This window comes from Engraulis encrasicolus, chromosome 8, assembly GCF_034702125.1.
Source record: "Engraulis encrasicolus isolate BLACKSEA-1 chromosome 8, IST_EnEncr_1.0, whole genome shotgun sequence".
NCBI lineage: Eukaryota > Metazoa > Chordata > Actinopteri > Clupeiformes > Engraulidae > Engraulis > Engraulis encrasicolus.
In genome coordinates, this window is record NC_085864.1 from 2,676,364 (window position 1) to 2,691,327 (window position 14,964).

A 14,964-nucleotide genomic window follows, 5' to 3' on the forward strand; every position below is an offset into this window, starting at 1 on the left:
CAGTGTCCAATCTTTTACCTAGAGGGAACTATTCCAATTCATTCTATTCTATTCTATTCTATTCTATTCTATTCTATTCTATTCTATTCATTCTATGGTCATATGCTGTCTTGTTGGCATCTAGCAAGTAATTCTTGGTTGGATTCTCACCAGGCCAGAAAGTCCAACATATTCTTCTTTTGTGGAACCCTGAGAGTTTGCACAAGTCACTTGCTGCTATTTTCCAGTATTCTGCCTCATACAGTGAGAGGAAACTGGTTCCAAATAGTTCACTGGTAATTATTGGTGAGATTCAATGCACAATGTCATTGTTGAGACAAAACTTCCCACATACAAATTATTTTATGTAGGCTATGACTAAAATGACATTGAAGGGAAAAAAAAGCAACGGCGCAGGCAGAAAGACTGATACGGTATTCAAATAGTCAGCAGGTGACAGTTGGGAGACACCTAGCAATTCATGCACCTAATCATCCAGGAACCATAATACAAACCGGCAACATCCGCACAGTTAATTATCAGTGTTCCTTCAACACTTAGAGTAGAGCTGGCACCATGGGTGTTCAATTCCTACTCTCAAAGTGTAGAATGCACACTGCCTACTCTACAGGGAAGACAGGGGAATGAGGCAACACAATGCAGTCGTATCCATCCCAATGAGTGAGGCTGATGGCAGGCACACGATGCCAGCTATCTCCACATATGCCTCAGTAGCTTTATGCTCAGCAGACAACCCAGCTGGAACAGGAAGCTGGCCACAGGCAAAAGACTGCAGCTGGTGCCTGACAACATCCAGACAGAGGAGAGAGAGAGAGAGAGCGGGAGCGAGAGAGAGAGAGCGGGAGAGAGAGAGATTCATTTCCCCATGATTTTCTGCTGATCTTCACCCAGTAGTCCAGTGCCCAGAGCCTGCATGTGGAGAGGTTCCAGGTTGTTTTCGGATCTTAGCCCCAAGACCCTGGCGGCCCCTCGCGCTTCTCAAACACCTGGCCTTGATGATCTGAAAATGATCTGGTGCATGTAGCTCAGCATGGGTCAGCTTTGGCCCAACAATCTGAAACCTAATATGAATGTGATGGGAGGCTTCCATCCTGCAGAAACAGTCAGAGTGCCATGAGATTACGATTTCAATGTTTCCGTGATAAAGATTGAGAGCGAGATTGAGACTTTGCATGTGGGCCACGTATAAAGTGTTGGTGTGTGATAATATGCGCCAGTGCTGAAGTATTGAGAGTGTGGGTGATGATGGGTTGCATAATGTATCAGTGGAATGAGTCAGGAAGTATCATGAGGTAGAGGTAACACAGCTGCCTGCCATTAGAGGCCAGAAGAGCTGTCAAGAGAACACAGGAAGTGGTGATAATGATCATTGTGGTCACACACGCACTCACACGCACACACCTGCACACATTCACACACTCACACAGGACATACATGCATGCACACACAGGAGGACATGCACACATGAATACACACGTACGCGAGGGGACACACACACACACACACACACACACACACACACACACACACACACACACACACACACACACACACACACACACACACACACACACACACACACACACACACAGAGGACATCCACGCATGCGCACATGTACAGAGGACATGCATACAAACATACTGTACATACATACAGAGATTATAGACAGACAGACAGACAGACATGCGTGGACATGGACGACAGACCGACGGACGGACAAATCAATGGACAGAGGGATGGATGGACACGGACACATACACAGTTCATCCTTTCATGGAGCGCTTATATGCCGTAACATTCTTGTGCATGCATTTCCACTTGATGTCATTTGCATTCCATTTGGAAGGCCAATGGTATTTACTTCATGCATATCTGTCTGCTATGAGAATAACATGAATCGCACCATATCTCTGTTATGAGACTTATTGAAAACTTCATTGGAATTCTTTTTTTTCCCTGTCAGAACCACATTCCATTCCTTACATACTGTACCTGGAGGTATGTCTGTCATCAAGCTGAGATTTGACTAGAAAAGGGCAAAAAATAAAAGCTGACTACAATCCACTGAATTAGTTTATTAACGTGTAATAGACTGAAAAGACAGTGCAGTATTTTGATTTCAAGATGACATAAGTTCTCACCATTCTGAACAGTACATTATCTGACTGATGCAATGTCATCTGTGTTTACACAAAAGTACAGGTGACATTAGTGACCGGTATTGTTTGGGCTAACTCCCAAATGTTGGGCAATTTTATCTGGGAAGGCTACACTAGCTGCAGCTGCAGGGGAAACATTTGTATTATCCGAACATTTAGCAGGGAAAAGTCATTAGAAAGACATTTTAGGCCGTCTTCAGCGTGTCATATGGCTTAGGACGAAATCTCTGTCTGTTTGTCATGCTAGCCAATAAATATGTATTATGTGTATTGAAGTGTGTGTCTTTCCTCTAATGTAGTAACCAAAGTTGTATAAATAGAAGTAGAAGCAGGCCTACTTTTACAGATGTAATTACAACACAAGTTGTATGATATTACCAAGTGGAAACCATGTAATATCATACCACAAGTGTTGTAATTGCATCTGTAAGAATAGGCCTGCTTCTATTTCTACTTTATACAACTCTGGTAGTAACATGGGCCTAGTTTCACCTTGTTCCGTTATCTGGATTTGAGCTCACTCAATCAACTCAACAAATTATAATCTGAACACAGGGGTCTGTTGTTCCGGTCTCAGGGAGAGGACGGAGGGCCCAGAATTGGGTCCCCACTACATTGTATGTATTGAGAAAGGGACCCAGATCATAGCATAAAAAAGCCTTATCCTGATTTCCGCTGCCGCACACAACAGTGTCAAATATGTCGGCATACCATCACCTTCATGGTGGTGAGGTCATAATGGATTTCCATGCAAGGGAATACCGCATGGAGCGTGCTCTCTAAACACCATTAAGGTGTTGACAACCCAGAAGTGCACTGAGCATGCGAGGAACTCTTTCATGTCCTATAATCCTTTGTGTCTTAGGACTGAGCGAGTCAGGATTTGAGGTTAGCACCATCAGCTTCTCAGCTAAGTCATTAAAAGACAGTTAATGACAGAAAGTCCCCATTGCCCCAAAGGGAATTTGGCAGGTATCCAGGAAGCAGCAACATAGGACAGTCAAACAAGCATAGTGCACCAATAGCAATAGATATTCATAAAACACAAAACTTCAAAATAACTACCATCACATCAGAAACTGATTTAGTCATTCTATTCAAATGTGGAGAAGAAACTAAACTGCGCTGTGGCTATGGTTGGCATTTTTCATGAACCAACTATGATCTAACCATTATATTAAAGCTATTTCAACTCTTTTTTTCAGTGGCTTGTACTTCATCTTTAGTTCATTGTGCTATGCCTAATGTCAAACAATGTGGTGCACAGTTACAATTTTCCCTCAGTGTCTTGTCCCTCAGTGTCAGAGCACTTTTGGTTGTCTTTAGGGTGTTTTGTCTGTCTTAGGCAAGCTGTAACAAGCTTTTGCACACACCCCCGATAGGGAAGGGCCTAAATGCCGAGTCATCTACTGCACATCCTCTGTGGCTCTGTCTGACCGAACTAGTGTAGTGTGTAGTTGTTCAACCGATAAGGTTTCCTGATGAACATTTTACTGATTTTACAGGTAAAACTAGGTCTACCAGTTGTAGGCCACTTTGACTCATAATTTTAACACATCATTTTAGGAAAGTCTGAGTTAATGGTTTGTCACAAAAGTTGCTTTTAATATCCGGTTGGTCAGGCTAGGCATGCATGTGGTGATGAGCTAGCCATGTTTGTACTGTAGTCTTGCAGATCGGCACCTTCTCTCTGCCCCGTCTTCCTCTGTGGAGATGTAATCATCTCCCCATGCTTTGGCCACCTGTGCTCTGATTTCCTCTGTCACTAGATGAAATACAGACAGGTAGGCCTATTACTACTTAACCATTTTAAATGCAAAATCTACTAAAACAGCACAGGTGGACTCAAACAGCAGGTTGACTGAAACATGAGCAGAATTGGAATTGGCACCTGGGCTAAATTTCAAGCATCACACCTACAGACCAGGCAGGAAAGGAAAGGAAATATCTGTCTGATATTTGTGATATTTGGGCTGTTTCCTTTTTTAGTCTGCCTGCGTAGCAGATCTGCACGGGACAGATGGCAGGCGTGGCAGCCCGGTGTTCATTTCCTGGGCAACATTTTTAGACATCACTTCACTTCAGTCCTCATTTCTCAGTGAGCTATGAATCACTCATGACTAAAACATAACTAACTAAAAAAAGATACACGCATATACGCGCATACAGAGGCCAGGCGACCTTAATGACGCACTCTCTCACCTGAAATTGTACACACAGTGAAAAATGACAAATCTGACATCTAACATCTTACATCAAGTGGGCCTATATAGCCTACATTGGGATCTAAATCCCCAAACATGCCTACATGCCTATATATCATTTAGTGATTAAAGTGTTTGGTCTTCTATGCGGTGAGTCTGAGGTTTATGTTGTGTAGTAGACATTAGGGCTGTTTATAAAGATTGATTGGAGATTTTTTTTCACATGGTTCAAAATCTGTCAGGCTTCAGAACAGGAATTCATATTTTGTCAGTACATCATACATGCCACAGCAGGGAACATAGTATTACTTGCACAAAATGCAAATTGAAAAGCACTTTCATTCATTCCACTCGATCTAGCCCTTCAGCATGAATGTATGTGGTTGTTACACACATATTTCACTAGAGGGCACTGTTTATCTTTGCATTATTTGACTCACAATGGGGTTGATGGCCATCTTTATTCTACAGAACTCAGACCAGACTAATATACTGACAAAATAAAAGCATAATCAAAGCATTGTTATTATACAGCACTCAATATTTTAAAGCACTCAAAGTGCAAAAAACTGGCCCCAACCGTTGCCAAAAACGATTAGTGCATTGACTGTTTCGCTGAGGAACCAGGTTCAATTCTGCCCCGAGGTCATTTAGCTATCCTCTCCCATCTCTCTCTTCCACTAGCAAGCTTGTTGTCAGTTGCACTTAATTTATTTAAAGGTGCACTGTGTATAATGGTGGCCAGAGTAGGTAAGCGCTGGTTTTCCAGGCTAGCAACTAGCTGCTCATTGAAACAATTCTGCCTATTGCCAAATTTGCTCTTTTCATGAATATTTACTAAATAATAAATCAATACTTATTAGTATGACCAAAGTACAGTAAGTTCTGAGGCAAAAAATGACTATTTTTGGAAATTCAAAATGGTGGACCATGGAGAAGATCCCCCTTTTCATGTATGAAAAGAGCAATATGCCCAGTCATAATGAATACTTAGAATTCCATGGTGTTGGTAATTATTCATGAAAAAGGTAACATTTGCGAATGGGCAGCATGAATTCTGGAAATAAATGACCAAAAATATTACATGGTGCACCTTTAAAATCATGTCTAAAAATAGAATCAAGTCAAGTTGGCTTGAACACCTGCATTCAATTCGCACACACCATGGATGCCTGTAAACATTCTGTGAAGTACCATCTTGGATTTTTGATTCTTGTCCATGCCATTTGGATTGGACTCTCCATGGCCAGCTGTGCTAACACATCTCCATAAGCAGAACAGTATGCATGCAGGCTGAGTTCCAAAACACTCTCTCTAGACTAGAGTCTGTACACATGCTGTATCTTCTTTGAGTAGAAAACAGCTGAGTTGCATTTAAATGTTAGTTCTTGTTGTTTTCGATGAATGCAGATGAAATTAACAGCTGACTTGTCAATATTTTGCTTGAAAATCTGAGACCAGATGGATGTCACAGTAATTATTACATGGGCCAGCGTCAACATCAGTGTATGTTCACTAAAGATCGGGGGGTGGGCTCCTCCCTTTAGGTTTTGATATCTCCACTTCCTCTACAATGTCAACAGTCTGCATGATTTTATTCTCTGCTTGATGTATATCACTTAAAAATCTGAAGAGTACCCTCTTGGTTTTTCAACCACAAAAATCACACCCCGCATTTACTGGATGGATGTTTTGCAATAGGATGGTGAAGCCATGGATTCTTTCAGAGGAATACGAGGATAGGACTGTGATTTCTTTTGACTCTTGAGCTCAAACATCAACAAGGCAATCCATAATTATTATTCATAGGAGGAAGGAGGGGGGTTCTGTAGTGAGGTTGCGGCATCATTTATGCAACACCAGCTGAAGTCACACAAACTCCTCAGTTCACACACACAGCTTTCCATTGCAACCCAAATATTGTCTGTGAAGATATTTCATTCATCCAGGACATGTTATCCAAATAGATGGCTTAAAATCAACCGGGTCAAATATTGATTCAATGGACCTTGAGCCCTATTGTAGTATAGCTCTGTAATGAAATGATTAATCTGAGCAAGCAAACACTTGAGGAGGCCTACATCTCTGCTGACGTAGGGAAATTAAGTCACAGACCTCTTCTTTTAGTAGAAATACTGTACTACTAGAGCAGTTGCCTTTGTGTTCAGAAAATAAAATCCTTGGTCGTGGCTCAAACGGTTGAGGCACTGTACTGTTGTGCCAGGGACCTGGGTTCGACTTCGATCCCAGCCTGAGGTCATTTCCCGATCCTTCCGCTCTCTTTTACTTCTACCTTCCTCTCACCGTCTTCACTGTGGCGAAAAAAAATATCCTGCCACAGTTCCGCTTTGTCAACACAGGTGACCGAGTAGCTCATCCAGCGGTCTTCATTGCTCATCATTGATCCTGGTTGGATCAATTTGGTGGCCGGATTTTAACTTCCTGAGCCCAGGATAGGCCCCTCTAATTACTACTTTGTTCTACTTGTAAACTTCCTGATGTTTGTCACTCAGCTGTGCAGTTGAGACCCGGCAGAGGTCACAGTCACGCCATCAGGTCCATGTTTAACGGGAATCTCTGCCAACGACCTGCAAACACCAACACGGGGGTGTTGTAAACAGCGGCTAGCAAACACCCCCGCAACAGCCAAACACCTGGCTCGCCAAAGACCAGACGCACGCAGGCACGCACACACGCACACGCACATGCCTACACTCACACACGCACACATACACATACGCGCACACACATACTGTAGGTACACACACAGACACACACACACGCACACACACACCTGGTTTGTCAAAGACATGGTGCCACACACACACACACACACGCACACACGCACACACGCGCACACACACATGCCTACACTCACACACGCACACATACACATACGCGCACACACATACTGTAGGTACACACACAGACACACACACACGCACACACACACCTGGTTTGTCAAAGACATGGTGCCACACACACACACACACACACACACACACACACACACACACACACACACACACACACACACACACACACACACACACACACACACACACACACACACACAAGCTAACAAGCTAAAAGTCTCCACTTGGAATGAGTTAGTAGCTAATTGACTCCGTTGCATGGCATGGAGGTGTTACAACAGTGTTTTGGCTGTATAAGCCCGTTAACCTTGTCTCAATTCAGAGGGAGAGAAGGCCTACACCTGTGTTTACTCTGTACAGGCACACACCCACACCCACACACACACACACACACACACACACACACACACACACACACACACACACACACACACACACACACACACACACACACACACACACACACACACACACACACACACACACACACGCACGCACGCACGCACACACACATGCACAGGCCAATCAGCTGCTGGGCCTTAGTTCAAATGGTGTTCACTTGAAGGCTGGCTGCTGTGGTTTCGTATATCCGTCCCGTCCATGCCCTCGTTTTTTTTAACCTTCTTTTCCGTTTTTGATGAAGTGGAAGGAAGGAGAGCGGAGAGCAAAGAGGAGGGGAGAGGAGAGGAGAGGAGAGCAAGGAGAGGAGAGAACAGAGATGATAGGGAAAGAGAGGAGAGAACGGAGGAGAGGATAGAGGGGAGCGAAAAGAGGAGACTGGATGGATGTGGCAGCAGGAGGAAAAGATGCGTCGGCATTCAGTTTCCACCCCTTTACATCACTCTCACATCAGGGCTACTAAACGAGGCGAACGCCCGAATCACGGCCGCATACATCAATAGGTTCTTTATCCCCGGGGAGGCTGCGAGGATGGGGGCTAAAAAATCCATTCAGCTGCCTTTGAATTAAATCCCTCGTTTTACCAATCCTACAGCCCTTTAGGTGGAGACTGGAGAGAGACAGAGAGACGGAAACCCACAAATATATGCCTCCCCTAAAGACCTCAAAGCCACCTTTTTCTTCCACAGAACTGTGTGTGTGTGTGTGTGTGTGTGTGTGTGTGTGTGTGTGTGTGTGTGTGTGTGTGTGTGTGTGTGTGTGTGTGTGTGTGTGTGTGTGTGTCTTTGGGCCACCCACAGACACACTGTCACACACACACACACACACACACACACACACACTGTTACACACCAACACACACACACACATGTGGAAACAGACAGACACTCACATACATGCACACACACATACAGACATAATACTTGCACACACGCGCGCACACACACGCACACACCTGGAGTGGAGAGTGTGCAGAGGTCAAAGTAGAGTCTTCATTAAGGATCTGATTTTGCCTTCCCGTGTGCGCTTTTTAATGAGGCAGCCAGAGCGCCTGCCTGCCTGCCCGCCCGCCTGCCCTGCAAGGAAGAATTGACCGCGGAAGTCGTCGTAATCACATTGACTTTTCCTCCCCTCTCTCTCTCCCTCTCTCCATCCATCTCTCCTTCTTTCTCTTAACCTTTCTCTCTTTCCCCTCCTGTCAGTCTCCATACGTTCTCTCTCCCCTCCTCTCACTATCCTTACTTTCTCCATTCCACTTTTTTTTGGAGCTCTTCTCATTCACTCTCTGTACATCACCCTCCCTCACACTCTCTCGTCCAAACGGAACTTGGAAGTTCTCGCACTTTTAATTTGAAATGCCCTTTTGAAAATGTAACTCACCGGTGGCTGGCATGAGGTCCCTCTTCAAAACCCCACCACCGTGTCACCCAGCAACAAGCCCCTCTCCCTCCCTACATTTCTCCTACCCCCCCCCCCCCCCCATACAAAAAGCCTCTCAAAGCCATGCTTTGCTCACACAGGGTGTATGCATTTATGTAGAGTGGGCCCTTCAGAGCCCTCTGCGTGATGCCAAAATGGCACTGTAGTCTGCCAATGCCACACTTTTTCTCTTTTCCCTCTGTTTTTTTCTTCTTCTTTTTTTGCGCAACGTAAAAGAAAAAACAGTACAATGGAGTGCTACTCGTACCCCACAGTGAAACACAGGGAGCACACACCTGGAATATGAATTGTCCGATTGCTCTACTTGCATTCTCTGGAATGAGAGAGAGGGAGAGGGGAGAGCGAGAGAGCGAGAGAGAGAGAGACTGAGAGTGAGAGTGAGAGTGAGAGAGAGAGAAAGAGAGAGAAGAGAAGAGAAGAGAAGAGAAGAGAAGAGAAGAGAAGAGAAGAGAAGAGAAGAGAAGAGAAGAGAAGAGAAGAGAAGAGAAGAGAAGAGAAGAGAAGAGAAGAGAAGAGAAGAGAGAAGAAAGGGATCAAAACATGTCATATGTTTCACAGCTCAAAACCTGGAGCTGGAGTGTGATGAAACAGAAAAATGTAATATGTATACGTATAGAGAGCACAGCAAAATGCATGAAAGCCAGTGTCTGTTTTCTGTCTATTAAAGGAATGCTGCTACATGGCAATTTAATGAATTGCACAATGCAGCGATTGGGAATCAATTAGCTGCCATGTCTGCTGATTGAAATCTTTGCTGCGGGGCAGTTGGGGATCTTTGCGTTCTCCACACACGTGATGCTCTCTCTTGTGCGTGACAGCAGAAGTGCAGTTTGAACATGTGAGGGTGTATAATACTCGTACACAGGGGAGGACAACAAAGTCAGTTGGGCCCGTGCTAGGCGGAAGGAGGCCCCAGAATTGGGTCATCATTACATTGCACGCTGGCCTGGACTAGGTCAAAACAAATCTGGCTGGGCATGTTCAGCCAAGACCGGTCCGCCAGATATTGAGAGAGACATGAAAGGCCGTGGCAACATTTTAAGTCAACAGCTATTTTGACCACAGCCCTGTTTGTACAGACAATAATGCTCAAAACAAAATCGATTGTATGCAGTTTTGTTTATTGTATTTTTGTTGTTCTTCAGTCATTACAAATGCGTGTTTGCGTTAACATACAGTTTCGTGGCACATCAGCCTGTAACATCACCTGACATGAATGAAAAGAAAAAAAAAGAAACCACAGTTATTTTGGTGAGACCACTAGCCGTGACCTCTGGGATGTAATGGTCACCATGCAAAAAAAGAAAGAAAGAAAAGAAAAACTCACTAGTGGGATAGGAGCTGCCACACTACTGGTAGGCTACACCCACCCACCCACCCACAGGAAAGCAGCTCAGCACAAAGGAAGACAAAACAAACAAACAAAAATCCCAAAAACAAACAACTAAACAAAACAAAAATGAACTAAACAAGTAAACAAAAATGTTCTTGCCTCTAAGCCACCACAGGACGGAGTAAGTCTGGTAAGGTTGAGCAGCTGGATGTGAGTCACGTAGACACTCATACACACACACGCACGCACGCACGCACGCACGCACGCACGCACGCACGCACGCACGCACGCACGCACGCACGCACGCACGCACGCACGCACGCACGCACGCACGCACGCACGCACACGCACGCACGCACACACACACACACACACACACACACACACACACACACACACACGCACGCACACACACACACACGCACACACACACACACAGTAGACGCCAGTGGCCCACCTCTGCTAGTCCATCAGGGCCTGCGCATCACGGCAATGAGGATCTAGCCGGCTAACGAGCTTAACGGGGATACAAAAGCGGAAAAGCCTATCGGGCCCTCTGCCTCCTCCCCAAGCACAACACCACACACCACAGCAGCCAGGGGAACAGAGGAGAGGAGGGGAAGGAGATCACACCTGCTGGGAGAGAGAGAGAGAGAGGGAGGGAGAGAGAGAGAGAGAGAGAGAGAGAGAGAGAGAGAGAGAGAGAGAGAGAGAGAGAGAGAGAGAGGGAGGGAGAGAGAGAGAGAGAGAGAGAGAGAGAGAGAGAAAGCGAGATAGAGCAAGATAAAAAGACAGAGAAAGAGATAAAAGGAGAGATAGAGATATAGACAGAGCTAATGAGTTAGAGAGAGAAGAATATGGAGAGATAAATAAAAAGACAGAGAGAGAAAAAGTAAGAAAAAGAGTAGAGAAAGAGGGAGAGGGAGAGGGATACAGACGAAAGATAGAGGCAGGTGGGGCCGGGTGGCAGCGTCAGACGCCCAGGGAAAGTCACGCTAGGGTTTACGGGTAATGATTTTAATGTATTTATGTACGCAGTTAATCTGGCCTCTCCATTGGGACTCTATGGATCAGCTGGTAGGGAGGGGAGGCGAGGACAAACGGATAGAGAAAGGGGTGGGGTAGGGTGGTGAAGGGAGAGATAACGAAAGACAGAGATTAAGAAGAGAAAGTGAGATAAAGTGACAGAAATGGATGTATGTACGTAGAGGCAGATAGAGAGAGGGAGAGAGGAAATCTGGGATGCATAGAGAGGGAGAAGGAAGGAGCGAAGGGGGAGAGCTGGAGAGGTGGGAGGAGGGAGGAAGGGATTGGGATGGAAACACATAGCCATAGAGGTGGATGGATACTGTATATGATGTATGTGATGGGTAGTGTGATGTGATGAGCAGGGGAGCTTTATATTCGCTGGTTATGGATGCTGGCACGAGACAAGAGCAGACGGCCTATCAGATCCTGTAGCTCGCAGCTCATATCTGTGTTAGGCACAGCACTACGCTGAGCAAAGCTGTGCTGGGGAACACACACACACACTCACACACACAAACACACACCCCGTGATGGACTGGCGCAGCGCCTCATCTTGACTGGACTAATACACACGCACGCACGCACGCACGCACGCACGCACGCACGCACGCACGCACACACACACACACTTAGACAATTCCAGCGTCTTTGCCAACACCCCCTCCCAAGACGTCTGCTTACATACACACATTGGGGGTTCAAAGTGACGGATGGACTCGACACAAGTGCAACAGCGATGCATGGGCAATACATTAGACATCATGTTTCATCAACGCATAACACTGAAATTGAACATCAAATGAATTAGATATCACAGGCTGCCTGGAAACGCACAAATAAAAACACAACACAGAACAAGGCAATTAGTTTAACCTGCCAGTAGAGGTATTTGAAATTCAGTGGGATTTTCTTTTGTTAAAAATAGATCATTTAAAAAAATAGCTTAATTATATTGTTTACACATTCCAATTCCCTTTCCCCATTAATTATTATGAATTATTTTTAATAACAGATGCCAGGTGAACAGCTTTTCCCAGAGGGTTGCAGAAATGGTAACGAGATATTGTCAAACCGATTTAGTCTAACATTAAGGCAGAGTAAATCAATCTTCATAATTTACGCAACAACCTCCACATTCCACGAATACAAAGAATCACAATACATTAGATTTCAAAGTGCACTGATCACACTGAATTGCACGCAAGAATGTAAAAGTTGCTATATTCCCCCAACTTTTTCGAAATGGTATTCATATAGGAAAAAAATAGAAATAAAACAAACAAAAACACTTCCGTAATGTCCCTGGTACTGTATTCAAATACTGACCTTATTTAAAAGCTGCATTGAAGAGGGCAAAACATCAGCAGACATATAAAAACACACACAGTGAAGCTGGTCAACACGTGAACTATAGTGGTGCATTATCTCATCAGTAGTAAACACAGTGAAGGTGGACGCAAACATTATTAAATTAAAAGTAAAAAATAAACAAATGAATTAGGAAATCAATGGATGGAGACTGTCAGGTGAGGTTCGTTCTTACTGATTACATAGGGATTATTGATATCTACGTATCAGGGCAGTTACTTATAAACTAAAGGGCAAGAGTCTGAGCGACTGACCACATTTCCATGGTATTAGCTGTGGTATCCGAATTCAACCCAAATTTTATATAAAATTTATTTTAAAAAGTTGCCATTGGCGAGGTCTCTGCAAGTGATGTTTGCCCGTGTAAGTGTATTTTGGTCTGGCTGTTCAGGGCATGGGCGCTACAAAATCTGAGGTTTGGGTCAGAGCGGACACCGGTGTTGAATTTCTCTCCTATCTCCGCTAAGAAACAAGGGGAGAGGCCAACTCGTTCAATCTCAAGTCCATTCTGTGTCTTTTTTCCCGCCACCACCACAGAAATGTCATAACTTCACCGCACAACCTCGCTACGTCTGTTCTTTTCTCTCTCCATAGCTCTGTACAGGGCAGGGCAAGGGGGTGGGGGGGTTGCAGGGCAGGGATGGGCCAAGACCCTCAGCAAGTCATATGAAATGACCTGCTCTCTACCAGAGACAAGACTAGCCAGTAACTCTCATTCCACTGCAAAGAAAAGGGGAATGGGCCACCATCCAAAGTATGAGAAAGTGATAGCAGACAGGAGAGAGAGAATAAGAGAGGATAAACAACTCTGGCCCATGGGAGAGTGATTGAAGCTCTCCACCTCCTTCTCCACACACACCAGCTGTTGCTGTGTGCATCTGACTGCAGATAGTCTCTGATCCACCTCCATTATACAGCCCACTAATACCTTGTCTGTAAAAGCTGCAATTTGATTAAGTTATCCGGTATGGTCGCAACCCCTGAGGGCATTGCGCCCTTTACCCCTCATTATTAGTGTAGACCTCTTGATCTGTTGTGACATGCCTCCTGTTACAAATTAGCTGTTAACAGAATGGCAATACAGTAACTAAGTCATGATGTATTCCTAAATGCTCTGAGTAATGTTGTAGCAGTGTACTGCTAGTATTTAAGTATGGCACTACACGAGCAATAATAGTTAAGAGAATTACAATGTTCCACTGGAGGAACAGTTTGCATTGTGAGGCACCATTGCCATCATGCTATCGGAAACCAAATCAAAGGTTAACAGCCTTTATAAAAAAGTCCATAACCTATAACGTCTCTGCCATAAAGAAAATGTATGTATGTGCTATATATGTTTGTTATTTTTTCACTACTTTTCCTGTTGCACACAGAGACCACAGAAAGAGAGAAAGAGAGAGAGAGAGAGAGAGAGAGAGAGAGAGAGAGAGAGAGAGAGAGAGAGAGAGAGAGAGAGAGAGAGAGAGAGAGAGAGAGAGAGAGAGAGAGATTAAGTGAGTTGTAATTGGACTTGTGTGATGCTTTAAAATGTGTTTCCATCATCAGAGCAATCTTGCGCAAGCTCATTACTAATCTGTTCTGACGGTCTGTCAGACAACTGTTGGTAGGACAGACGAGAAACTGGGTTGGCACTGATTGATCTTGCAAAATTCCACTTGACGTCAGGCCGAACAGATTTCAAAGAAATCTGTTGCTTGTTGCAGAAAAAAACGAAGAAGAAAAAAAAATCTACCACAAATCCTCATGAAAAATGCAGCTTTTTTTAAATTTAGCTTACAGCCACTGAATGCACCCGGACCAATCAGGGCCATCAACAAAAACCTCAAGGGAGTAATTTGAGTCGCCGGTGTTGTCCACATCGCTGGCGCGTCCCCAACCCCAAACAACAATGCATCCTTAATGTGACTTTAACTGTCACACAGCTAGCCTGGCCAAAGACACGGACCTGTATGAGCAATTAGTGCCGCGAGGGGGCATGGAGGTGGCATAAGTTAAGTATCTAAGTAAAGTGTGTGACTTTGCAAACAAATCACACACAAGCCTTCATGTCAGGAATGCTGACAGTGGGGCACAAAGAGGTCAGTTGTCCTGGGCCCAGGGAGAGAGGAGACACAGAATTGGGTTCTCATTACATGGTATGTAATGGGTGGGT

At 44.7% G+C, this 14,964-nt stretch overlaps 1 protein-coding gene across 2 annotated transcripts in view; it reads right to left on the minus strand.

The window, feature by feature from the left end:
• Window positions 1–10,183: 10,183 nt before the first annotated feature.
• Window positions 10,184–14,964, minus strand: part of gbe1b (glucan (1,4-alpha-), branching enzyme 1b) — a 228,502-nt gene continuing 223,721 nt past the window's right edge. For both annotated transcript variants that reach the window (XM_063204808.1, XM_063204809.1), the window contains one exon: window positions 10,184–14,964. This exon is cut by the window's right edge and continues 617 nt beyond it. The gene's annotated coding sequence lies outside the window, so the exon portion shown is untranslated.